The following is a 26,016-nucleotide window of genomic DNA, read 5'->3' on the forward strand; positions in this document are numbered from 1 at the left end:
CGGGTTTGATTCCCGGCCAGGGCACACAGGAGAAGCGTCCATCTGCTTCTCCACCCCTCCCCCTCTCCTTCCTCTCTGTCTCTCTCTTCCCCTCCTGCAGCCAAGGCTCCACTGGAGCAAACTTTGCCCGGGTGCTGAGGATGGCTCTGTGGCCTCTCCCTCAGGCGCTAGAATGGCTCTGACTGCTGCAGAGCGACACCCCAAGATGGGCAGAGCATCGCCCCCTGGTGGGCGTGCCAGGCGGATCCAGGTCGGGCACATGCGGGAGTCTGTCTGACTGCCTCCCCGTTTCCAGCTTTGGAAAAAATAAAAAAAAAAAAAAAAAAAAAAAAAAAGAAACTGCTTAGTTGGAAATGTGATTTTGGTGGTCAGGACAGATGCCAGGGCTGGACATTGAACACTGACCTCATGAGAACATTCTGATTATACGAGTTAAAAGAGAAAGGGAGAAGGAAGAATCTAGGTGGTAGGACAAGAACTGAAATAGTTAAGGCAGGAGATGGATAAAAAAAACCTCAAAAAATAAAACAACAACAACAAAAAAAACTGTGAAATAGTGGTGATGACAGTGGTTTCCACACAGCTGTAAATATAAGCAAGAGTAAAAAATAAACTTGGGACTTCCCAAATAAGAGGATATAGAGATTAAAAAGGATAATGACCAATTTAAAATGTCTTGTGACCTCAACTTCTATATCTTACTATTCTCTGTTCTCTTCACACATTCCATTCAGCAACAAAGATGTCAAAGCTTGTAGGGAAACTATCTCTGCCCTTTTCTACTAAATTCACTGTCTTGAACAACAGTATGCAAGAGGCAGCCAATCTCTGGAATAGCCAAGGCCTGATTATCTGGTAAACCCAAGTGCAGAGCAAGAGAAAGTATCTTGGGAATGATGGGAAGGAATTTGTGCCAGGGGAGTGTGGCCACATTGAATAATAAAATTATAATGTATGTAGCCCCTTCTTTTGCATGTGCCCATCAGAATGTATGGTTTGTGGTTTTAGATATTTCTGATTGCAAAGAGATCCCTGGAGTTTAAACCAAGCTCAGGAGCTTTGCATTCAACAAGCTTTAAAACTAAGTTGCCTGTAATTCTAAACAGCCCCATAGAACATCACAGAGGTCTTGTTTCTTCTAGAAATTAAATCCTGGGATCTAGACTAAAAAACTGGAGCTTAATTGTGGTCCCTTCACAAAGCTGTGACTTCCTGTATTAAGAAAGGATTCCTCTGGGAATGCTATTGTGGTTTTGAATGTTTATCCATATAGAGATGTGTATAAACACAATCTCACACATAAGCATATAACACCCCTCTTTCAATTGGCTGGTCTCTGAGCTGCTTCTTACAAAAGCAAAGTAAGAAAAGCCTGGCACATTCTGCTGCCTAGTTTTTAGACTTTTGATGATTGTATTTGAAAGCTGACACCCAACTTTTTTTGTACTTAATCCTTCGCCCAGGAAGAAAAGCAAAATAAAGAAAAAGAAAAAAAGAAGAAGAGAAAAAAAGGAAAACATTGTACATACCTCTAAAGTTCCCTTTCTAACTAACTATTTACCTTCTCAGCTGCAATACTGACATTTATCATCCCCCCTGTGCTTTCCTTAATTTATTTTTTCCTGGCCTGGTAATAAGCCCAAAGCTCAGTGAATATTCTATGTATGCTGGCTAATGGAACATTCTGGCTTGGTTCCATTAAAACAACTTTCACAATGGAATTATTTACTGCTTCATATGTCATACTGGGTGCAATTTAGCTTTTATCCAAAGGGTATGAAAATCTGCCAAGATAGCTTATCTAATAAGTACACTTTATATATGTTCACCTTAGGATAACCCCAAATGAAGTTTAAGCATGAAATTCAAGAGGGACTCTGTTTCTAAATAGACAGTCAATTTGAGTATGGCAGTGATCTTTCTCAGAGATGTACTATATACTTCTAAATATACAAGTTTAGCCAACCTTCTCTCCTGAGGTCCAGAGATGATGCATGGAAAGATAAATCTGGTAGTAAATATTCTCTCCAAAGGTAAAACTATGGTGGTACTTCTCAAAAAAGCCGTTAGAACCAGAGATGATAGACAAAAATCTATCATCTTTTGTCAAATGTCACTAGGGCAATTGTGAAGAATACAAATACCTTTATGATCAACCGTTTTATTAAAGAGTTCTTGTGCTTATCATGAGAGAAATCCTGTGAGGTAGAGTAAAAATGCAGTGAACAAGGTGTCAGGTAGTCCAGTGTTAGAGTCTTGGTTTTGAAACTTAATGCTGTGTGACCAAAGGCAAATATTTTTTTCTGAATCTCAGTCTTCCCATATGTTCTTTAGAGTATCTTCATATGGTGACATTCCATGACCTCACTAACTAACTCTTTGCAAATGGTGTAGACAGTTATGGTCATGATGCTACTAGCATTCACAGGGTCAAGGAGAAAGAATTCATTAGAAGTCTCTAAGTTATGGCTCCTTCAATTTAGGGGCATTAAATTATTCCTCTTCCCCTAACACAGTGGTCAGCAAACCACGGCTCATGAGCCACATGCGGCTCAATCAGATTGAGGACGTTTTTAGCAAAGGCCAGCTTAGGAGTACCCTAATTAAGTTAATAACAATGTACCTACCTATATAGTTTAAGTTTTAAAAAATTGGCTCTCAAAAGAAATTTCAATCATTGTACTGTTAATATTTGGCTCTGTTGACTAATGAGTTTGCCAACCACTGTCCTAACAGAACACATTCTATGCTGCAAAGACTAGACCAAGTATTGTCCTACCACTTCTAGGGAACTTTAGCACTCACTGCATCATTTCACAAACATATAAAAGCACAATCAGCCAGTATGAAGGAATAATAGTTTAAGACTACTATAAAATGTCAGAGCTGGAAAGGCTCTTAGAAGCTGTAACCCAGTGTCTTTTATCTGGGGATGGGAAAATTAAAACTCAGGCAGGACCAGAACTTTCCCAGAGCATAACTATACATAGAGTGTATGTGAGTTTTCCTAAAACTTCATCTAAGGGTATTTTCACCATTCTGGGCTATTGTTACAAAACACATTCCAAGTTAAGGTCCTGCCATTACACAACACAACCTAATTTCCAATTAGACACAGAGTTAAAAGAATTGCCCTAAGGAATCTGCCATCTTTTGTGGGCAAAACGCCTGCTCAGGAATTCTAGCTAAAGGTCAGAAAGAAAATCTCTGTCTCAAGTGAAACTGTGGGTTTTTATATATATTCAATGTTAGCAACTCTGAGATAGTAGGAAAATAAAATAACATATTACTGGATATGGGGGGGGATTATAAAAACATTGTGTCATCAGGGTAAGACTGGGTCTTTCTCACTGAATTGCTACGGTCAAGTTTTCAAAGTGGAGGTACAATTCAAGTAAAGAATGGCAACATCAAATCTTTAAACATGGAAAGATTTTGTAGCTTTCTTTCTAAAATTATACCCTGCGAATAAACCATGGCTTTCACTAGCTCTTTATCTTTGAGCATTTTGCACCAGCTTTCTGATCTTTATGTAGCAACAACTTTATAAGAAACAAGAGGGTAACAGATGAGAAAATGTCTTAAATGTTGTAAGGCACTAAAGGCATTATCCAACTGACAAATATTGAGCGCTAGTATGTACTATAATGCTTATTGTGTACTATTAGAGACTTCATATTTTTAAATTTTATTTTACCCTCATATGATTTTTAAAACTTCTTTGGCAGAAGTTAACAGGAAATAAGATAAAGGACTTGACCAATCTCACCGGATCACCAAGTCAAGAACTATTATGGAGTAGAATAAAAAGCCAGAAGAGAAACAGCATTATCCCTATGTTACTGGTCCAAAGTCCACATATGCAGTACTTCAAAAGGTTAAAACTCAAAACATCAGAATTTGGAGTAAGGAAAGGTTTATTGATCAAGAAGATACTGACCAAGAAGATGGGAGATTTAGAGATGCTTCAAATCCATCTGTACAGAGTTTAGGCTCCTTTTTTATCAAGGGGAGGGGGCCCATAGAAGAGGCAAAAGGTCAACGAGGACTGCAGATATCTGGGCACCAGCAGGGGTTCAAGAAAAATTGTGCTTAGTCTGTTGACCATAGTTGTGGTGAGGCTAGTTAGGATATGCCTGCAAATCTTTGATAAACAATACATACTTCCCTTATCTCTTCAGGAGAGGCACTTTCTGGTAAGGGATTATTTTTGTAAAACTCAAACTGCAAACAAGAATTCCTCCAATGATTAGCATGTCTATATGCAAGAAGTTATTTACCTGAAGGCCATGGGAACAAAGCAGGCTTGAACAAGGTGGAGTCAGAGAAATTGAGCATTTCACTATGTTATAAATATAATTTATTTTGTTTCCACTTTTTATCCTCAAGAAAACCAGCTGTATCTGGCTTTTGTTCCTACTTCTTACTTTTCACTTTTGCTGAATATCAAAACCTCACAGAACAGTACAGAAGTTAGAGGAAGAGGTTCATAAGGACATATGAGAACTTGATACGAAAAGGGGTTTATAATAGAGATTTTTAAGATCCTAGACTGTCTGAGGTAGAAGGCCCCATGGAGTTATATATCTAGTTCTTTTACTTTTTAGAAATATAAACTGAAGACCAAAATTTTCACAGATCAGAGTTCTTACTTTTGTCATGTTAATTACATATTCTACTCAGTGACTCAAACTCAGAATTCTACTGAAATACATTTGGCAGGGTGGAAGGCCTAAGCAATTATAACTTTGTTGGGCAGATAAAATGTATTATGCTCACTTTGTTAAAGAGAACGCTGCCCAGGAGGAGGCCGTCGCCCAGGTGATATTAATGTGTGTTGGGGTGGGCTAAAGGCAGGCAGAATCTTTGTAGCCTGGGGCTTGGTTTTGGGATTAAGCCTTTCCTACCCTTTTTGATGTGGGGTGGTACAATCCAATCATGCCTCAGAAAGTGACTTTGTATTAGGGACTTCCCTACTTTGTATATTGGATTAGAGGTTGTGAAGCTACAGTATAAAATGGGGACGGAGCGGGAGCTTGGGCTCTTGGTTCCTGGGATTAGCGTTAGAGAGCAGAGCAGAGAAAGGCCACGTGGAGGAGGCCAGGGGAAGAAGCCAAGATGGCGGAGTGTTGAGTGAAAGGCCTGTTTGTGCAGAGTTTGTATCTGGGATAAGGAAGGAGATGGGGAACTGAGGAGAATAAGGCTGGTGAGCTAGAAACCTTTGATTCTAGGAAACTCGGATAAATCAGTAGCTTTGTGAGCACTGAATGTGATTGGGTTTTGGAGCCCAGTGTGTGTTTTTACTTGCCCGCCGGGTGCAAGCTAGAATTAAAGACTATGGCCCACCAGTTTGTGGCTCCGTTGTTTCTTTACCGACTGTCCGAATCCAATGCGAACCTGCATGAGCCAGGCGGCTGCCGTGATGGTGGCCCTGGCCTTGGCTGCTGGCTTTACAAACTTTAAACCATCAAAACATCCCAAAAGGCAACTTGCCTTGTACACTAAAAAGAAGCTAAAGCATGTTAAAGAGATGAGGTTTACACAGAAGAAACTATCATAGAGGTGCCAAAGAATGAATAAATGCAGTTAACACAGAAAGGAGCTTGAAATTGAACAGAAGTAAGTCTTTCTTCAACAGCAAGCCTTGTAAGACAAAAAATTATTTCTATCAGGAAACTCTCCCCTCTTTGAAGTCATTTTTAACTGAACTAAAAAAATATACCAACCAGTCACCAGTCTGGGCTAATTCACTCATTCCATACATTCTTCTTTCTTTGGAGAGAAACCACACATCCTCTTTTATAGCACAATATAGCCCACTTCCTCTCCTTTGCCTTTCCATTCCCTGCTCACTCTGGCCTTCACAGATGCTGCGCTGTTGCATTAAACTACCTGTTAGAAGAACTGAATGAAGATGCCAGGCTCCCCGGAAGGAGAAATGGCAGCTTCCATTATTACCTCGTCAGCTGCCCCTTTTTTTCTACACATCTCAAATCTCAAAGCTCCACCACAGAATTAAAAACATAGCTCAAGGCACCAAAGCAAGATTTATGAGGAAGCACAGACATTAACTCTTGCTCTAAATGCAGGGCGTGTGCTTGTAAGTATGGGTGAGCAAATAGAGGGAAGTGGTGGGGGAAGAGGTTGGGCAGCAGAGGGGAGACAGCAGTTCAGAACAACACAGTATATTTTCTTAATGTCTCCTTTCAGCCTGTATTGTTGAAAGGCGGGCCTTCTAGGCCCATGAAATGTTAGTCTCTTGCTTATTTAATCTGCACAAAAGGGGGGACTGAGTTGGCACCCTGGAGGGTATTCAATGCTCCTTTGCTCATTGAATGACCTCAGACGAAATATTTTCCATGACAAGAACCCAAAAGACGCTGGCACAGAGTCAGACAATAAGATTTGCAGAATGTGTTTACATTCTCTCCATGTCCCCAGGCTGTTCTAAACCCATCGGCAGGTGCTGCCTTTATCTGCTCTCTTTGCTCACCTGGCTCCCTCCCAGAAGTTTCCAGGGCCTTGGGCTCAGTGTGATTAACTGTTTACTGACATGGGTAACCAAAATAGTCTATGGGTTATATTACTTGAGGGAGAGGTAAGTGATAAAGTAAAGCTCGATTGGCAGTGTTCATTAAAGAGAGATTCAAGGGTATTCAGTGCCCTGGTAAGAATCTTGGGTAGCGATTAGGAACCCTGAGTTCAAAGGCTAGATCTGCCACTAACTTGATGGATAATTTGAATGATTTATTTCTCTCTGGGCTCCAGGGGTCCATCAGTAAAACCAGGTTGTTAAACTAGATCACCATTAAGGTCCTCTTTTGCCTCAGTAAATTAATATCTGGGCTAAAAGACCAAAATAATTTTTATTTTACTGGTTATATCTAAAACCTTTGGATAACTTAATGAATATGAGAAATTCTCAGAGGGCTGCTCACCTGATCATTCTTCTAGAATAAACAATTTTAAACTGCAGAAAAAAATGACCTATGGTCAAGCCAAAAGCAAAACGCAGAGCAAGTGAGGGTCAATAATTACAAAATGGGTTTAAAAAAAGGGTATGGAATCACCCAACCTAAAATAGGTGTTTATCTACTTAGAAAGTTCAGATGTGCCTGCCTTACAAACAGCAAGAGTTAGGATTGAGATGAAGACTAAGACCCAAACCAAGAGTACAACCTAAAGTTTTGTGACTCTGTTAGAATGTGTGTGCTTATGCGCACACACACACGCGCGCGCGCACACACACACACACACAGCAAATACTTAGACTAAAATAAGCATGTGCTCTTATACTCCTTGGTAGATAATACAGTAAACAGTTAAATTCTTCTTTATGACAATGAATGAATGAGTGAATTCACAGATCAAGGTAGGATGCCTGTGAGATTGGATGCCATATTATTCCATTATTAGAAACATGTTATGGTAGTAAGATCCCTAAACTGGAAGTTCAGAAACAAAATTCAAATCTAATCCTAGCACTGACACTAACTTTTTGTGTAGTTTAGAGCTGGTTACAACATCTCTAGGTCTTCATTTCCTTTAGTTATGGTCTAAATGTTTGTGTACCCCTACATTTTATATGTTGAAATCATGATGCCCAAGATGATTCAATTAGGAAGTAGAGCCTTTGGGAGGTAATTAGGTCATGAGGGTAGAGTCTTCATAATGAAATTACTGCAGTTATAGAAGAGACTCTATAGCCTGACCAGGTGGTTGTGCAGTAGATAAAATGTCAACCTGGAAATAATGGAGGCATTGAATTATATATTCTCTAGAGGATACTCCAACTAGGCACAAATCTTACACTTATGACTTATCAGAGCCAAGGATTACTTACCTTTGTGTGTTTTATTTAAGTAACATACAGGAATATGAATGAATCATTTAAATGGAAGTCATTCTAAAACTTATAAACTTATTTTCTTAAATAGATCATATTGAAAAATAACTAATTATGTTATAGCTTAACAAAAATAACCACAACCCTGGCCGGCTGACTCAGTAGTAGAGCATTGGCCCAGTGTGTGGAAGTCCTGGGTTCAATTCCCGGCCAGGGCACACAGGAGAAGTGCCCATCTGCTTCTCCACCCCTCCCCCTCTCCTTTCTCTTTATTTCTCTCTTCCCCTCCTGCAGTCAAGGCTCCATTGGAGCAAAGTTGGCCTGGGTGCTGAGGATGGCTCCATGGCCTTCGCCTCAGGCACTAGGATGGCTCTGGTTGCAACGGAGCAAGGCTCCAGATGGGCAGAGCATCGCCCCCTAGTGGGCGTGCCAGGTGGATCCTGGTCGGGCACATGCAGGAGTCTGTCTCTGCCTCAACACTTCTCACTTCAGAAAAAATACAATAAATAAAAGAATAAATAACCACAAACTCCAGATTTTAAGACCTTTCAGGGGTTTATTGTTACTCATTTATATCCAACCTCCTCAACTCCTTAATTTTACTGATACAGAGACTGAAATCTGGAAAGTTATTTAGATTAATACTCAAACCCCCCATAATATTTTTTTATACTCCAATGCCTTCTTTTGTGAAAATTACCTATTGTATATGAAGAGTAGGGCTATTTACCCAGGCTCTGAAAGATTCTTGACTGCTAATTTTATTAGTTTATACATCAGCTATCTCTTCCTTCATCACCACTCTGTCATTTCTTACTACTATCAATGTTCCATTTTAATACTCCAGTAGCTGTTCTCTCTCTCTCTCCTTTTTTAATTTCTAGTGAGAGACTAGGAATGCATTACTCTTGGCATCATATGAAAATGATTAAACAACAAAAAAAGAATCTCTTTTTCATGCCCTTTTCTGTAAGGAAAATGTATCCATTTTATAGCAAAAGCTCTGGTTTCACAGATGCCACTTAAATGAAGAGCTAATTCAATGAGGTTGATAGTATACAATTTTTATTTACTTTTTATTTTTTAACTTTTATTATTTTTTTTTAAAGAAAGGAAAATGGCTACATGTGGATGTATTTGTCCGGAAGCTTGACTACTTAACACTCTCCTACAAGATGACCTTGAGAACTTGTTTGGAGATTCTAGCAGGGGAGCATAGCTACTCATATACCCTTGACCAAGGATGATTCTTTCCTCTAGCAGGAAATGTCATCTTCTTTGACAGAGCATATGGCTCCTGGAGGATCGTACTTGGAGTGGTGAGGGAGAGAGGGGACACCCACTTAGCCAGTCAGATAAGAGAAATCAATCCTGACAATCAGTAGGGTGACAGATATTGCAGCCAGATCACCCTCACATCTCACAGTAAATAATTTTTAGATAAAAGAGAAGAAACTATATGGTTCTTTTAGTTTGGGGCATCTAAAGGTCCATTTGGCACTACACCTGTCAAAATGAAACAAACTGATCCCAAGGTTAAAACGATAGTCTTCTTTCCACTGATGGGGATGATATAAAATTCTCTCATACTCTTGTCATACTCTGGTAGACTGGTATTGTCAAATTCTATACAAGGAGCCTCATACTCTCATCCCCCTTCACACCTTTTTAGCGGATAACTCACACAATGTAACAATTGCTCTGAGTGGCAACATTATCAGCAAATCCTTGCTAGCATTCCTTCATGAATTCCAGAGAAATTTCTCTGAATAAAATTGTAATGAGAACTCAGAGACTGGAACAATCCTTTACAGTTAAAGGTATCAAAGAAAGCTGCATTCATTCATTACATGACTACCGATCTTCAACCTCATACCAAGTAACTTGCATTGAAGAAACAGGAAATCATGAGAACAAAGACCAGTTGAAGACAGGGGTAGGAGGAGAAAATTCAATGTACGTGCCATAATTTATATTATTATGATGATCTTATTTATCCTCAGCTGGGCTGCTTGTGAGATGGTAGGGTGGAGGGAGATAGGTCAGAAGAAACTTACAGAACTTTGTGGGGGTTGGGGTTGGTTGTACAGGAGACTAAAAGGTCTAGAACAGCCTACTCCTAACACAGAAGCTAATGAGAAGCCTCAAGGAAATCAGTGGAGAGCGGTTTAATTAGCTAAAAAAAAATTGTCTCTGATTACTATACTCAAAACTACAGAAGGAAAGGGAACTATGTGTAGAGGTAGGTGGGACATATGGCTAAACCAGATGACCTCTTGGTCTCCAGGCCACAAATGGGGCTGAGTCTTGACCATGTGTGGGCTTCCTACTGGGTGTCATTAAGAAGTTTAGAAGCAAATAAACAAACAAAAAAAAAGGATAAAATCAAATGTTGGTTGGCCGTGGTATCAATAGCAGAAGAAAGGAGAAGGAGAAACTTTAAATGGAATATACACCTAACTTTCAACTGATTCGAACAGTAGCTGCTATTTAACTAAATTACCAGGCTTCCTAATCTTAATGGCATTTCAGTTTTCTCTTCTGTTAAATAAAATTAGCAATGCTGTCTTAAAAATATACTAAAAGGGTTAAGTAAAATTAAAAATGTGAAGTCGCTAAGTGTCTGATAAATAGTAGGCACTCTATATTTGCTAGTTAGACAGTGCCTTACAACACACAAAACAATTTCTCATCCATTATCCCACTGTTCTTCATGAAATTGTTGTTTCCATAAAAATCAGAAAGGCGGTATGTAATTCCCAGAGGCACAGAACTAGTGAAAGCCAGATACTTCTGATCCAGAGCTAGGGCTCTGACCTAGGCCTCCTAGTCCAAAGTCCTGGGCTCCATTCAAAGATATGAATGTTGAGATCTGAGGGTTGGTTAACAAACAGGACACTTAGTGGCATTGCTGGTGGAGATTGTCCATACCTAGCAGTACTCCAAGTAGAGGTGTGCTGCAGAACTGAGCCTGCAGTGATAACAGAGAAAGGAGAGCTTAAGAGCCTATCTAGCCCAGCGCCAGCTCTTCCCCTTACAAATATCAAAGAAAATCTGGCATCAGGAAACAGCAGTTTTGAGAAAAACAAGATTAAGCCTGCTACCCCCTTTCCAGTTTATTTATACTTAGACTTGCACTAAATCTGTGTGGAAATATAAAAGGATTGGAAAAGATGGAAAGAAATACATTAGGAAATTAATACTACTGATACAATGGAGTTATTTTTATTGTTTTAAAAATTCTTACTTTCTGTAATGAACATATACTAGTGTACATAGAAATAAATGTGGTCCTGGCTGGTTGGTTCAGTGGATAGCGTGTTGGCCCAGCATGTGGAAGTTTCAAATTCTATGCCCAGTCAGGGCACACATGTGAAGTAACCATGTACTTCCTTTCTCCTCCCTCTCCCCTTTCTCTCTCCCCCTTCCCCTCTTGCAGCCAGTGGCTCTATTGGTTCAGGTGTCAGCTCCAGGAACTGAGAATAGCTTGGTTGATTCGAACAGTGGCTCCAGACAGGGCTTGCTGGGTGGATACCAGTTGGGGAACATGTGAAAGTCTGTCTCATTATATCCCCTCCCCTCACTTAAAAAAGAAAAGATAAATGGCATATTTAATCTATTGTCATCCATCAAAGTCAGAGAAAGGACTAATTTGTACCGGGCAGTATGCTAATACCTCCATATTTGTTATCTCCTGTCCCTACCACACACTGACAAGGTAGATTTATTATCTCTAGTTTACTGATGAGGAAACCAAGGTTTGAAGCCATGAAATAGTAAGTGGTAGAGCTAGGATTAGAAGTTAAGTCTCTCTTGTTCCACAACCTCTTCTAATTCCATGGTACCCTATGGATGGTCAGGACATACAAAAAAATAAACATATCAACCAGTTGTTTGCTTCCTGGTGAGTCTACATAGACAATAATTCTAGAGCTCACATCTTTATCTGTAGTCTCTCTTTACCAAAACTAATCTACCCTTTGCCTTTCTCCATAGTGTTGATCCAACAATCTCCAAAACCTAAAGGGGCTTTCAGTTGCTTAAAAATTTCAGAAACTTTCCCAGCCTGACATTCCAGGCTTTTCAAGTACAGTTCTAGTCTTCCTTTCCAATGTTCAAAATCATGACTCCTCGGGGCTCTAAACAATTCAACTTGCTGAGCCTGTCTGACAGCATTCGCAATAATTTTTCCAACATGAAATAATTCTGTGTACTTGTCTCCTATCATCAAATGATCTGTGAGTTGTTTAATACCAGGGTCCATGTCTAAATTATATTTGTTGCCCTCACAATATCTATCTTGTACTACATGGTCAAACAGTTTTCCCTGGATCTTTGCTATAAAAAAATAAAGTCAAACGAAACAAAAATACTCATTCTTCAGACCAGATTGATTAGGCTGCTCCTTTTGTTTTCCTTAGTCCACATTTCTGAATGGCATTGTTTAAAACTGGGCACTTAAAATGTTTGTTTAAGGGGAATGGGTGAATCCTTTATCAATTTTGAGGTGTACATAAAATGAAATTTTTTAGAGAAACCCCCAGGACAGAGGGTCTGTACTTCTGCATGTCATTCTGCTCTGAAAGCACTGTGCTGAAGATGCTGGCCTGACGGGTCTACACCAGGGCCCTTCCGCACCAAGAGGCTGCCTTGTGTAGAGAGAAGAGCGCAAGCCTTGCAAAACAACCTGGGGAAATGCCACGTTATAAAGGAAACAATTTTGAGGTAACTCCTTCTATTATCAATTAGAATATTTGGCAAATCGCATAGGCCTCAAATTTGTGTCACCTTTCATCTCTCTCTTAAAAGGAAGTTGCTTTGAAGCATTCCAAATAACCAAGTTTCAACAGGCACAGAGTAGCTAAGTTAAAAAAAAAAAAGAGGAATAAGAAATAAAGCTTCTGAGAAAAACATTTTGCTGAATCTCATTTCTTTCCATTACTTCCAAAGGGAAACTGAGATTAGAAGGTCTGGAATACATACATGGGCAATTAGAGAGACCAATTACCACAAACTTCTGGCCAGACTCTCTATGGCCCACTAGCAAATCACCTGAGCTGCCCAGGAAGGCAGAGGACACAGAGGGCTCTCCGATGGACAGAGCAGGAACCCAGCTCTTTTCCCCTTCGATCATACTCCTACGATTGTAACCATTTTGCTGTCTCAAGTTTGGGAAAATTTGAAATGAAAACAATTTCAAAAGATTAAATGTGATATACATTTTTCCCTTGATGTTTTATGATAGCATTTCCTAGGGAAGTTTATTTATAGTATTTCATATAATATATTATGTGGACAAAGCAAAAAATGTCAATCTCTAACTTCCACATCCAGGTATAGTCTACAGTTAACATCATTTTTCTTCTTGGCCATGTTCAATGTGGGCCATTCAAACTGTTCAGCAAGAATTGCATGTTCAGTGGTCCCCTTCATCTCTACCTAAAATGATTACTTTCCACCTATCACAGGTGAAATTCAGACAACAAATACCCATGTTGTTTTTCAGGAACTTTGATATAATTAAAGGAGTGATGGAGTTTAAAAGATGCAGACCTGGGTTCTAATCTCAGTGCCTTTGTTTGCTACATGATCTTGGGGAAGGCACTTTAATCTTCATAGTATGTTTCCTCATTTGCAAAATGGAGATAAGGATGCCTACTTAGCAGAACTATTTTAGGGCTGTATGTAGAGTACAGGGGGTTATAACAAAGTTCCGTTTTTACGACAGTGAGGTAATCCAAATTTTGGAGTAAATCGAAACACACCCTAGCCTAAGTCACTTACCTATCCTAACACAGTTGTAAAATCATAATCTAGAACATAAAAACACAACTAAGCCACAGAAAAAGAAAAAGGACATAAATATATTGTGCTGTACAGTGTACTGTAGTAACAGGAAAAATGACAAAAATTGAGTAAGCTGAAATACTAATGTGTCAATTATTTTTAAGTTTTTATGGGAGTGAGCATCATAAACTTGAAACGTCTTATGTTGAGACTGTCACAACCCAAGGTCCCCCTGTACCTGGTATCTATCATCAGAGATTTAAAGTTCTCCTTTCACAGACTTTGAAAAGTAAATCAAAAGAGAAGAAAATCATGAATTCTTTTGTATTCCTGCTCATTTCTTTTGCATCCACCAAAATACTGCCAAACCATAAATTTGGTGGAGGAGTGGGAGGTGGGTGACACAAAGAAAGAAGATGGTATGAAATACAAAACTATGTACAGTTAAGAAATTCCAAACAGGCCTGGCTTGTGGTAGCACAGTGGATAAAGCATCGACTTGGAACGCTGAGGTTGCCGGTTTGAAACCCCGGGCTTGCCTGGTCAAGGCACATACGGGAGTTGATGCTTCCTGCTCCTCCTCCTTCTCTTTCTCCTCTCTCTCTCTTTCTCTATCTCTCCCCTCTTCTCTCTAAAATAAATAAAGTCTTAAAAATAAAAATAAAAAGAAATTCCAAACGTTTACTGAAATACAGCTGATTTGCCTACATTCCGGTATATATTTACTTTGGGGTAAGTGAGCTAGAGTGTACTTGGAGATATTTTGATTTATCTTCATGTTGCAATAGTGTTGTTTTGCATACATATGAGCTTGGGGTTTTATAATTTTGTTTTTACTTAAGATTTCCTTCTACCACAGAGCTTTATATTTCCACCCAGGCCCAGGGCAACAGTACAGATAAGAGCCCTGGGAGCCTCCCTGTTGGGTTCCCGGTGCTCAGTCCCACAGTGCGGCAGCTTTGTGTGTGTAAGTGAGAACAAGCAGCCCACATCTCCAGGTTCCATCCACAGGTCACTCTCCAAGTGGCAACCTCTTGGTCACCCCTCAGCCTAAGTACAGCCCACTGGCAGCATGTCAAGCTCTGGGAAGGACAGGATCTGAAAGCAGAAGCCGGGCCCATTGAGACAGAGACCGAGAGGGTCGTAGGTACACAGTGGGCTAGAACAGTGCTAGACAAACTTTATGTGTATTTGAATAACTTGAGGACTATGCTAAAAATCAGATTCTGATTCAGTCAGTGGAGTGGGTCCTGAGGCTCTGGGCTCTGTACTTCTAACAAGCTCTCAGGTGATTATGCCACTGGTCCTATTAGCTAGTAGCCTGGGAAAGGGTATGAGTGGTGAGGGGGCATAGTCCTTGGCCATGAGGGCTACCCTCCCCGTGGGGGTGAACACAGCTAGATAAGGATCAAAGGAGGGCTGTCTACAGTGTGGGCCTAGGACAGGGGTCTTGGTTGCCCAGTGGAAGGCACAATGGTTTGTCCATGCTGCAAAGTAGGAATCTAAGAAAAGAGGGCTCTTTTGGTATGATTAAAGGGAAAATCCAAGGGATAGTATTTGAACAGAATAGGAATATTATACAGTGCAATTATAAAATAGGAATTATCAAGAAAATTTACTTTTATTAAGGAAATAGACTGCTCAGTTTGCTTAAAGATTATTCAAATGTTTATAGTGATACATTTTTTTTATCATAGAACATCTCTCTCAATCTCATGTTCTCTCTCTTTATTTAAAAAACAATAACAAGAACAAACACCTAGTTTCTTCAACCATTCTCCATTGAACTAAGTTGAAAATTTCCTGACAAGCCAGGTTAGCAGCTAGTTAACCTGAATATGTTCCAGTTTTCCAATGTCCTTATTAAAGCTTGTGCCCAAGAAAGGAAAACAATACTCCAACTGAGATCCTATCACTGTGGAATATATCATGAGAACACCCTCCCTCCTTCTGGCGGCTACATATCTGTTAATTTATTAAAAAACAACATTAGTTGTATTGATGCATTACCACACTGCTGACTCACCTGGAGTGTGCCAGCGCATATAGTTTCTAATTTCTAAGTCTTTTTCACACTTGCTGCTGCTTGAATACATTGTGAGTAGTTGGTTTTTCAAATTGACTCTTAGAGAAAGTAGACATGGAAAATATAGCTCATATTTGGCACCTGATCTTTCATAAAGAGGGGTTTGATCACAAACTATACGGCAGAACAAACAAATCTTCCTGATTCCTTATTTAGGCTAAATCAGGAGTAATCAACTTTTTTATACCTACCCGTCCACTTTTGTATCTCTGTTAGTAGTAAAATTTTCTAACTACCCACCAGTTCCACAGTAATGGTGATTTATAAAGTAGGGAAGTAACTTTACTTTATAAAATTTATAAAGCAGAGTTACAGCAAGTTAAAGCATATAATAATAATTACTTACCAAGTACTTTATGTCAGATTTTTGCTAAGTTTGGCAGAATAAATCTTTATAAAACAACTTATTATAGTTAAATCTATCTTTTTATTTATACTTTGGTTGCTCTGCTACCGCCCACCATGAAAGCTAGAACGCCCACTAGTGGGCAGTATGGACCAGATTGACTACCACTGGGCAAAATGCTCAAGGCAATAGCAAAAAGAATTAGATGCATGATATCCTGGTAAGACAGGCATTGAATTACCAGCTCATCACAAAATGTACCTCCATTTTAGAAATAATTCCTGAATCAAGGGAAGTAAAGCCCAAGCATATGATAAATAAATGAATGGATAGGTAGGCCAATAAGTAGATAGATAGATAAATAGAGAGAGAGAGAAGGAGGTAGAGAGAGAGAGATAAATGATAGGGAAAAGTTTAAGAAATTGCTTAAGTGTTTTTAAAAAAAAGACATCATCTAAAAATAAAACCAAATAAATCACCTTTCCACAACACATAATTAAGAGGTGGCAGAACATCTATGCATTTGACAAAATTGGTTCTGTTTGCATTAGAAGATGATCCAAAAGGCTACAATAGCCCCAGAGTTTGTGCACGGTCTTTAATTAACCCGGCACCATGCTTAGCACAGCAGGGTGCACCCTTGGAAAGTTTTGATCATTAAAATTAAAATTTGCATGTATATACAATGTCCTGAAGATGCTACAAGTACAACTTCAGTCTTCTTCTACCATCTTACCATACATTTCTATAGAGAGCGGAGAAGAAATGACTCTCAGAATATCAAAGTAGTTTCTTTATAATTATTTAAAGGTCAATGAGACCAAGGGTTTTTTTGCAATCTGAGTGATGCTCAATAGAGTTTATGTTAACTAACTACTAAATACTAAACAAAATGAATTATCACTTAAAACCACAGAAAGTGTCATTTTAAAGATATAAAGCATTGAATTTTGTTTTAGCAATAATATTATTCATTTAATGAATGGATGCTCAGTGAATCTAAGCTCAGAACACTGCCCCAGGCAATATTCATTGAAACAGAATTTCTGCTCTATTTTATGTTTCTCACATTCTAGTAGGTAAGAATAGTGTTTTAAGAAAATAGTAGGAGAAAACAATGAAAAGAAGTTATAATTATCAAGAGGGAAACTCCATCACTGACTTTAGGATGTGAATCCTGAGAGAAGTGGCAATTGGAACATAAAAGTATAATAAGTGCACATTCAAAGATGAAGAGAGAGGTTATTTCAAATATAAAGATGTAATACAAAGGCATAAATCATAAGAATGGAAAAATATTGAAGTCAATGAACCTCTCACCCTAAGTAGGGTGATTCTGAGCATTGTCTTTAAGTTTAAAGTTTTTAACCAGCTCCTTTTTGCTCCTGAATGAGGAAAAATATTCTCTCTCCCCCACCGCCGTGTGTGCGTGTGCATGTGTGTGCGTGAGTGTGTGGAGTAATTGGGGGTGGCCTAGAAAAGGGAGCATCCATTTCTGCATGGAAGCACATAATCTGCATATAGCAAACTCTCCCTGATAATTCATGGCCTGGTATGATAGGAAACATCGCTGCTATTTATTAACAGGCACTTTATATAAATATTTATTTACACATTTTATAGAAAGCTTCAAAAACAGATGTTATTTTCTATATTTATTAAGAAATTGAAACCAAACTATTTGAAGAAACCTCTTAACAGTAATGAAGAATTCTCTTTGGTTTGTTTAACCTCAAGGCCTGTGTGCTCCCTCCTGTGATTCACAGCCCACTGTCCACGTCTCCAAAGGGTAGCATGTTTTCCTCACAAATTTGTAGTATGCCGAGTATTTCAGTCATGGTAACATTATTCCAGTTCTGCCTATGTTTATTCTCTTACACCTAAGAAGCAAAGTGGGCCCAAGTACAAATTTACAATCATATGAGGTGATATTATGCCATCAATCTGATTATCACATAATTTAGAATTGGTTCCAAGAAAGGGTTTGGTTTTTCTTTTTCTTTTTTTATGACATGTATCATACATGTCACTGCAGAGATAAATGGTGTCTAAATACTGGATTCCAAAACTTCATTATTTTGATCACTGTTTAGAAAGTTCAACTTCAGTTTTCAAAATCAGCAGTCAGTCTTCCACGCACAGAACCGGCTGGTGGGAAGGGTAAACTGACAAGAAACATGTATGTATCTTGCTACCTCTTATTCTTAGAACTTCATACAGTATTCCCAAAAGACATTTTACAGCATTGTACAAAAACTGTTGAATGCCTCTGTGTGACTTAAACCTACAACTTACGGATAAAGCCAGTCAAAAGGTTGAATAATTGATTGGAGTTGTAATAAGAGACATTGAAAACTACCTAAAGAGTTTATCCTTATCTTATAAAACATTATCCTGTAAATAATTGGGGCTGAGGGGACCTTTTAATAAGAGAAGAGATATGAACTTCACCACAGTTTTGATTTAAAAAGCTGAAGTAGTCAGAATTTGAGAGGTAGGATGGATTTTGGAGAGTATAAAATAAAGAAGATAAGCCCTGGCAGATAGATAGCTCAGTTGGTTAGAGCATTAACCTGAAGAGCGGAGGTTGCTGGTTCAACCCCTAGTCAGGGCACATATAGGAACAGCTGGATGTCCCTGTCTTTCTCTCTCACTGAAATCAATAATAATAATAATAATAATAAGAAGAAGAAGAAGAAGAAGAAGAAGAAGAGTGTTTGCCTGACCTGTGGTGGCACAGTGGATAAAGCATTGACCTGGCATGCTGAGGTCACTGGTTTGAAAACCCCAGGCTTGCCCAGTCAAGGCACATATGAGAAGCAACTACTACAGAGTTGATGCTTCATGCTCCTCCCCCCTTTCTCTCTCTCTCACTTTCTCTCTCTCCTCTCTCTAAAATCAATAAATAAAATCTTTAAACTGAGGGAGACAAGTTAAGAGCCTCTGTGAGGATCTCACAAGGTCTGGATCAGGGCAGTAAGGAGAATAAAAAAGAGAATAAGGTAGACTTCAGAGTTAAAGATAATAGGACCTTCATCTCAAGTTGCAAAATAACCTTGAAAAGTTGTTTAGTAAACCCTTCTCTCAACTACTTGATGGCCCTGAGGTTTGTCTCCTCAGTGAGTGAGATGACAGCAGTTGCCTTAGCCAGAGCAGTCAGCACAGGTCCGGGAGGGCGTGAGTTCAGTCCTGGGCCTGCTGAGTTGAGTCTGTGGCATAGCACACCCATCCTAGACTTGTCTTTACTCCCTTTCCTGCCCCATCTCTCCCCACCTTCCCTGAGCAAACCCTCTCCAGGAGTGAAAGAGCTCTCTGATTACCCAGCCCACAGACCAGGGCTGCGGTGTAGGAGCAGAAGGAAAGAGGAAAGCAGCTGGACCCGCAGGCATGTGGCCACTAGTGCTCTTCCCAGTTTGCAAAGGCGGAGACATGGAAAGGGAGGGCGTCCCACCAAACAGACCAGGCCTCCAACTCTCTAGAAACTGAGAACCAAGGTAAGGATACTGCCAGAGGAGGCCCATTTCACCTCCTTTAGAAACCACAGAACCACCAAACAGATACGGATTAGATGGAATCTCTCCTGCAATCTGGCTTCGAGTCTCTAACTTTAAAGAAAAGAAATTCCTAATGAATGACATAAACCAATTAGAGTTGCCTACACTGCGCCCAAGTTCTAAAACAGAGGCTGCAGGTTCCTATTAGGTAGAGTAATCAAAACAAGGGCCAAAACACGCAGTTGTGGGCCCTGGGCTGCTTGAATCCTGGCCTGCCCCGGAAGGCAGGCTGATCCTCCGCATTGAGGAGGCCTCTCTAGTCCATCCACTCACATTTGAGGATGCTTTTGCAAACAGGGTTTTCCCACCTTCCTTCTCTGACTTCCCTGCTCGTTGCTAGGTAGCCTTCAAGTTTCCTGTAAGAACCTGTCACCAAAGGACATGTGGAAAAGTATTGAGATCTGGAATAACTTGTCACTGTAAAGCTTTTTGCTTAGTTTTCTTTTATTATTGATTTTAATTTATTGTGTTTACATGGATTCAAGTGTCCCACCAAATAAATCTCTCCCCCACCCCCATGTTCCCCTTGATACCCCCTTTCCCCCTTCCCTCCAGGATTTGCTGTCCTGCTCTCTATAACACTGTGTTATGTATTCATAATTCCACTAATCTCTTTCCCTTCTCTGATCCCATCCTCTCATCCTCTTTTGCTTAGTTGTTTTTGTGATGACTATGTTTATAAAGTTCCATATAGAATTTAGAGTTATAACCAAAAAATTTTTCTAGCCCCGAAACCACTATAAGTTTGAAGAATAGAGAAGAAGAGGTCGAGTGGTAGCAGATATAGAGTAATTGACCATCTAACATGGTCACTTCTTTTCATCCCTCCACAACCCTATCAGCTGTGTATTATTATTATTATTATTATTATTATTATCCTGATTTCATCATGAGTCAGAAAAGTGAAGGAAGTTTTCAAAGTCATGCAAGTAGCAAGTGCAGGAGACATATACCAACTCCAAAATGTGGTATTGTTGCCAATCTAATATAATTGCTATTTTTTATAAAATGTAATGGGGGAAAATGGTGGCAAGGATAGAGAAGCAAATAGTAAAAAATAAAGAAAATTGCATCTAATCCCACCACCCAGAGATAATCACCCTTAATATTCTATTGTAAATCCTGCAATGAAAGGAGTTTAACTCCCTTTTTGGAGCTTCTTCACTGATGCTACAGAAAGTTTTCAAACAAATTACATCTTCTTGTTATATTCAGAATTATGTAAAAAAAAAAAAAAAAAAGGAAAGATATTTTCACATTTTTTAAAAAGTGAAATTGGGAAGTAGCCAGTCCTAACACCTTGCTTGGTGTCTGGAAAATATTAGAAGGCATCTGTGTTCTTTTAATACCTGCCCCGGGGAGGTCACCTGGAGCGGCAGCCATGGATGTGCAGGCAGAGCCAGAGGTCTGGAGGTCACTGCAGGAGCAGCCAGAGGGCTCCACGGGATCCACTGCAAGCTTGTTTTGTGACTATGGTCTAAAACAGCAATTTTTGACCTTTTCCATTTCATGGCACTCATAAACTAATTACTAAAGTTCTGCAGCCCACAAAAACATATATTTTTTGCCATTCTGACAAAATAATATGTATAATTTTGATTCATTCACATCAGATGGCTAGTATTGTATTGAATTGGCTGTTACCATTTTTTTTGTGTGTGACAGAGACAGAGAAAGACAGAGAAAGGGACAGATAGGGACAGACAGACAGGAAGGGAGAGAAATGAGAAGCATCAACTCATACTTGTAGCACCTTAGTTGTTCATTGGTCGCTTTCTCACATGTGCCTTGACTGGGGGGCTACAGCAGACCGAGTGACCCTTTGCTCAAGCCAGCCACCTTGGGCTCAAGCTGGTGAACTGTGCTCAAACCAGATGAGCCCATGCTCAAGCCGGCGACCTTGGGATTTTGAACCTGGGTCCTCCGCAACCCAGTACAACGCTCTATCCACTGTGATACCACCTGGTCAGGCTAATTTTTTTTTTGACAATCTAAGGTGAAAGAGATCAGGGACCCTAACTAAATAATCAGGTATTGCATATCTTAAGAATTCTTGTGGCACACCAGTTGAATATTGCTGACCTAAAACAATGTCTGTGGCTTCGTGCATTCCCCTTCCAATTCCTCTTTATCCATCTTACCCTGCTTAATTATCAGGGTTGTTTTCAGAATTTATGATATACATATTTATGAACACCCTTTGAAATAAAGTACTCCGCCAACAAGAAGTAACTGTCAAAATCTCTAATAATTAAGGACTCGACTTCTGAAATGAAGATTTTGCCAAGAAGTAAAAGGAATCATAATAGAACCCCCCTTGCAAACCTAAGTTTGCAATAAGTTCATAGCAAAATCAAAATGACAATGCTGCCGTAACAATATCATACCTTTTATAGGTGTAGAGTATGAGTGGTAATGATGATTATGAGAGCAAATACTTATTCCCTTTTGCATCATATTTTCAAACACTTTGTAATTGATTTGCACAGCTTTTTCATCTAACCCTCAGAATAACTTTATGTAGGGATATATTATTATCTCTGTTTCATAGATAAGGAAATATCATGAAAATTTCCAAAGTGTTTTTATATATAAACCAATAATCTCATTTGAGTCATGTATTCCCATTATTATTTCTATCTTGTTGGATGAAGGAACTATGCCCCAGAAAGTCAATTTGTCTAAATTCACAACATTCTTACAAGTCAGAGATTGGTCTAGAACTGAACTTCAATTGTCTTGGTGTTCACACAATTACAGAAAAAGTCGGCATCCAATTAACTCTTCAAATACCCCAGGGTCAGCACCTGTGCTCCTTATGTTAACAGGTTGTTTATCTGACTCAGTTTCAGCCTATGTAATTCAAAAGGCATCAAAAGAGGTTCTCCAAACGGCCTCATCTCAAACCTCTTCAGTAATCCAAGTTTTGAAGCATCAAGGAGACAATGGGGCATCACTAATAAAATTTTGAGCAAAGAGGAAAATTGATCAGAGTGGGATTTTAAGATAATCGACGGTGTTCAATTGAATGGATCTGAGGACTCGTGAACATGGGGGGGGCAGTAAAATCTAATAATCTCATAGTACTTAATACTTATTCAGAGATGTATTAGATACTAAATAGTTTCAATGAATCCTCACAATCCTATGAAAGTACTGTACAGTAAGTCTTCAGTTAACCTTGTCAATAAGTTCGGTGTCTTTAAGTGAAACGAGGTATAATGAAACCAGTTTTACCACAGGCTAATTGATATAAATGAGAATTGGCGTTCCTGTGGAATCTCATCAATAGTATAACGAAACGACATTGAAGAAATGACACTGTTCGAGGGTCTGATGTACAGACTATCATAATTATCATTTCACAGACGGGAAGAAAAAGGGGGGAAAAATATAAGAGACATTCCACACACTATATAGTCACTACTTAAGTTCAGGTTAAGATCCTGAACTTAAACCAACACAGAAAGTCAGGATAATCCACGCTCTTAACCTTTACATTGAAGCCAAGTCAGGAAACCACCATACTCATTGAAGAGAGAGGTAATGAAAACCCAAAGTAAGATCAAAACGGTAGAAATGAAAAGGGTTACGTGTAAAAAAAAAATGTGGCAAAAAAATAGACATGACAGAATTTGACAACCTGATCAGATTGGGGAGAAATAAGAAAGCCAAGGATGATGGAATTTTCAAGCCTGAATAATTAAGAGGACAGAAAGGCCATCCTCATAAATAAAGGCCTGCAGAAGAGAAGCAGGCTTGCTGGGGAAGCACCAGACGGGAGGAAGATGACAGGTGGGTTTGAGATGCCTATGGGGCACACAGGTGGAGGCAGCCAAAGGGAAGCAATGCAGGTGTGAGCCTTTCCCAAGAGGGAGCCCCCAGACTTTTGGGTCCAATCATCTATTTGCAGCCTGCACTTACCCTGCACATTGGTGAGTGACACAGGTAGAATTTTCCATAAATGCTTGATTTGGGGAAAACAAAAATGCTCACACACAGGCCCAAGCACCCATAAACTCAGCCAGCTCTTAGCAAGCTGGATTATTGTGCAAAACCATCTTAAACTGCTTATTTTCCAAACCTAATGTATTAGGCACACAAATCAGCAGCTTGGGGATAGACCCAGAAACAGCCAAGCAATTCTTTCCTTTCCACAGCAAGCTGCCCTGGTGAAGGTGTATTTGCTCCTGCCTGATGATGAAACATACCTGGGATTTCTGAAAGTGAAGGTTGACTCAAATTGCTGTCCTCTGCCCAGGTCAAGCCTAAAAGGACCCTTGGCCTGGCGGAGGTGGGAAGAAAAAAGAAAGACAGAAAGAGACAATGAAGAAATGTTCACAGCTGGCAGAGGAAAGAAGAGGTGGAGTATAGAACCTCAGGGCCCTTGACATAGCCACAACTGTGTCTCAGTTCCTTGAGACTTAAGATCGGGGCACTGAGTGCGTTTGCCCCTTCTAAAAAATAAGCAAATGACCCCAAATGTTATGGTGAATAGTACATCACTTTTCATATTATTACTGTTCGGTATTCTAGTCTTCCTTTCCTCCTGCACTACATGTTGACCTCTAGAGTTTTCCTCCGACTTCCCACTGCAATCTCACTGCAGATTCTAGAAAGAATTAACCAGATACACAAGATTTGCTATCTCAGTTTTTCACAAATAGCAGTATCTGCTCCTACATACACTACTTCTTCACTCATTTTGGGTTTTTTTTTTTTTTTTTTTTAGTGTAAAGCAGCTATATTACTGGTCCAAGTCTAAAAATTTTAGAAATTAATTTTACTTAGGTGAATTTTCAATGAGTATACACATGCATATACATACATGTACATCCAAAGAGATCTCTCTGCTTCTTCCCCCCCCCTCTCTCTCTCTCTTTGCCTCTCTCTCTCCCTCTCCCCTCCCTCCCTTTGCTGCTGTTTCTAATATGAACTTTCTGTTAAAAATCAAAATGCTAATATACACGATTCTAACGTTGGGTGATAAAGTCATATTTCATCATTGCAAACTGAAGTTCTCTAAATATTTTCCCATCTGAAACTTGTTTTTCCTTTAAAAATCATACCTTAAATTGGTGGGGAGTTATCACAGATAAACACATCTGAGTAATGCTGATGCTTCAGAAGTTTACTCCTCATTGAAAATGCTGCTATTTTAAAGTCATTACAAAAACCCAGTGATTTTTCTGGGCAACATCCACTGAGCATCTTTAATCAAAATCATATTTGTACCAAAAGATATTGTGATGCCCAGGGCACTTAAAACAGTCAAGCAATACCAGCTGCAGCTCTGAATACTTCTCTGAAATCCTCAGCACCCAGAGCAAAGTGCTCAGGTATTAAAAACACTTCCCTGGAAGAATCACTCTGCCCTTTGAACTGGCAGGGGCTCTGTTGTATTTCTTGTTTCTTTTCTCGTCCTGTCTGCTGGCTTCCACTATCTCTCTCATTCATGTTCACATCTGTCTATTATCACAACACTTGCAGATTACAACTTAAAACAAGCATTTTAATAAATTTCAGCAAAGTATTGTCTTATTCTTTTTAGAGACTCTTAAGAGGTTGGGGGTATGTATAGAGAAATAATACACATTACTTTGATTTGAATTCTAGAGAAATATACAAACAAATTGAAGTTTACCAATAAATGAGTAAAACCCAATCCTCTGACACAGAGAGTTCTGAGATCTAGTATTCAGTGACATGTACAGTCACTTATAGATTCATTGAGTCCTGACTATGAAGATAGCCTTGAGTTAGGAGCCTTTGTGTGTGTAACCAGCAAAGTGCTTACAATGGTGTTAAGACATAAAGTTAGATAAGAAATGTTGCTGGAGTAAGAGATGATGGCAATCAATGAATTAGAGCTGAGTTTTTCTTTATAAGAAATAAGATTCTCAGACCAAATTACAATCCATAATTACATTTGCATATGCATACTGTGATCAAGAACTTTGGGAAACACATCTGGGTTTTTTTTTAAGATGTTCTCAATGCACATTAATCTAAAACATTCTGGAAGTGCAAGCATAAGAAATCTACTTGACTGTATGCAGTCTGATATTTCTTCATTTCCTGGAGCCCTGACCACATACTTGATGTGTGTGATTTCATGGAGCACGTTGGGCCTGACGTTCTCAAAGGACCCTTCAATCTCTGACCCAGAAAGGCTTCAATGCTATCACTAAGGGAGCTCGGCAGCACAGAGGGCCCACCTTTCATAGGTCTGGTGTGTCTTGAAAAGAAAGTTTCATAAGACAAAATCCACAAACATTTTCCAAACTGCATGTAACACCTGTCTTTTCCCAACAATGTGGCAACCAGTATTGTAGAAAAGTAAACAAGGACATCTCAGGAAAAAGTGATAAATTTGAAAAGGAAAGAAAAGATGGGG

General features: G+C 39.3%; 1 protein-coding gene across 1 annotated transcript in view; it reads right to left on the minus strand.

The window, feature by feature from the left end:
• The window catches only part of TPRG1 (tumor protein p63 regulated 1), a 157,313-nt gene that overhangs the window by 20,371 nt on the left and 110,926 nt on the right, over positions 1-26,016 (minus strand). The gene's annotated exons all lie outside the window — the stretch shown is intronic.

Source organism: Saccopteryx leptura, chromosome 8, assembly GCF_036850995.1.
Source record: "Saccopteryx leptura isolate mSacLep1 chromosome 8, mSacLep1_pri_phased_curated, whole genome shotgun sequence".
In the NCBI taxonomy this organism is placed as follows: domain Eukaryota; kingdom Metazoa; phylum Chordata; class Mammalia; order Chiroptera; family Emballonuridae; genus Saccopteryx; species Saccopteryx leptura.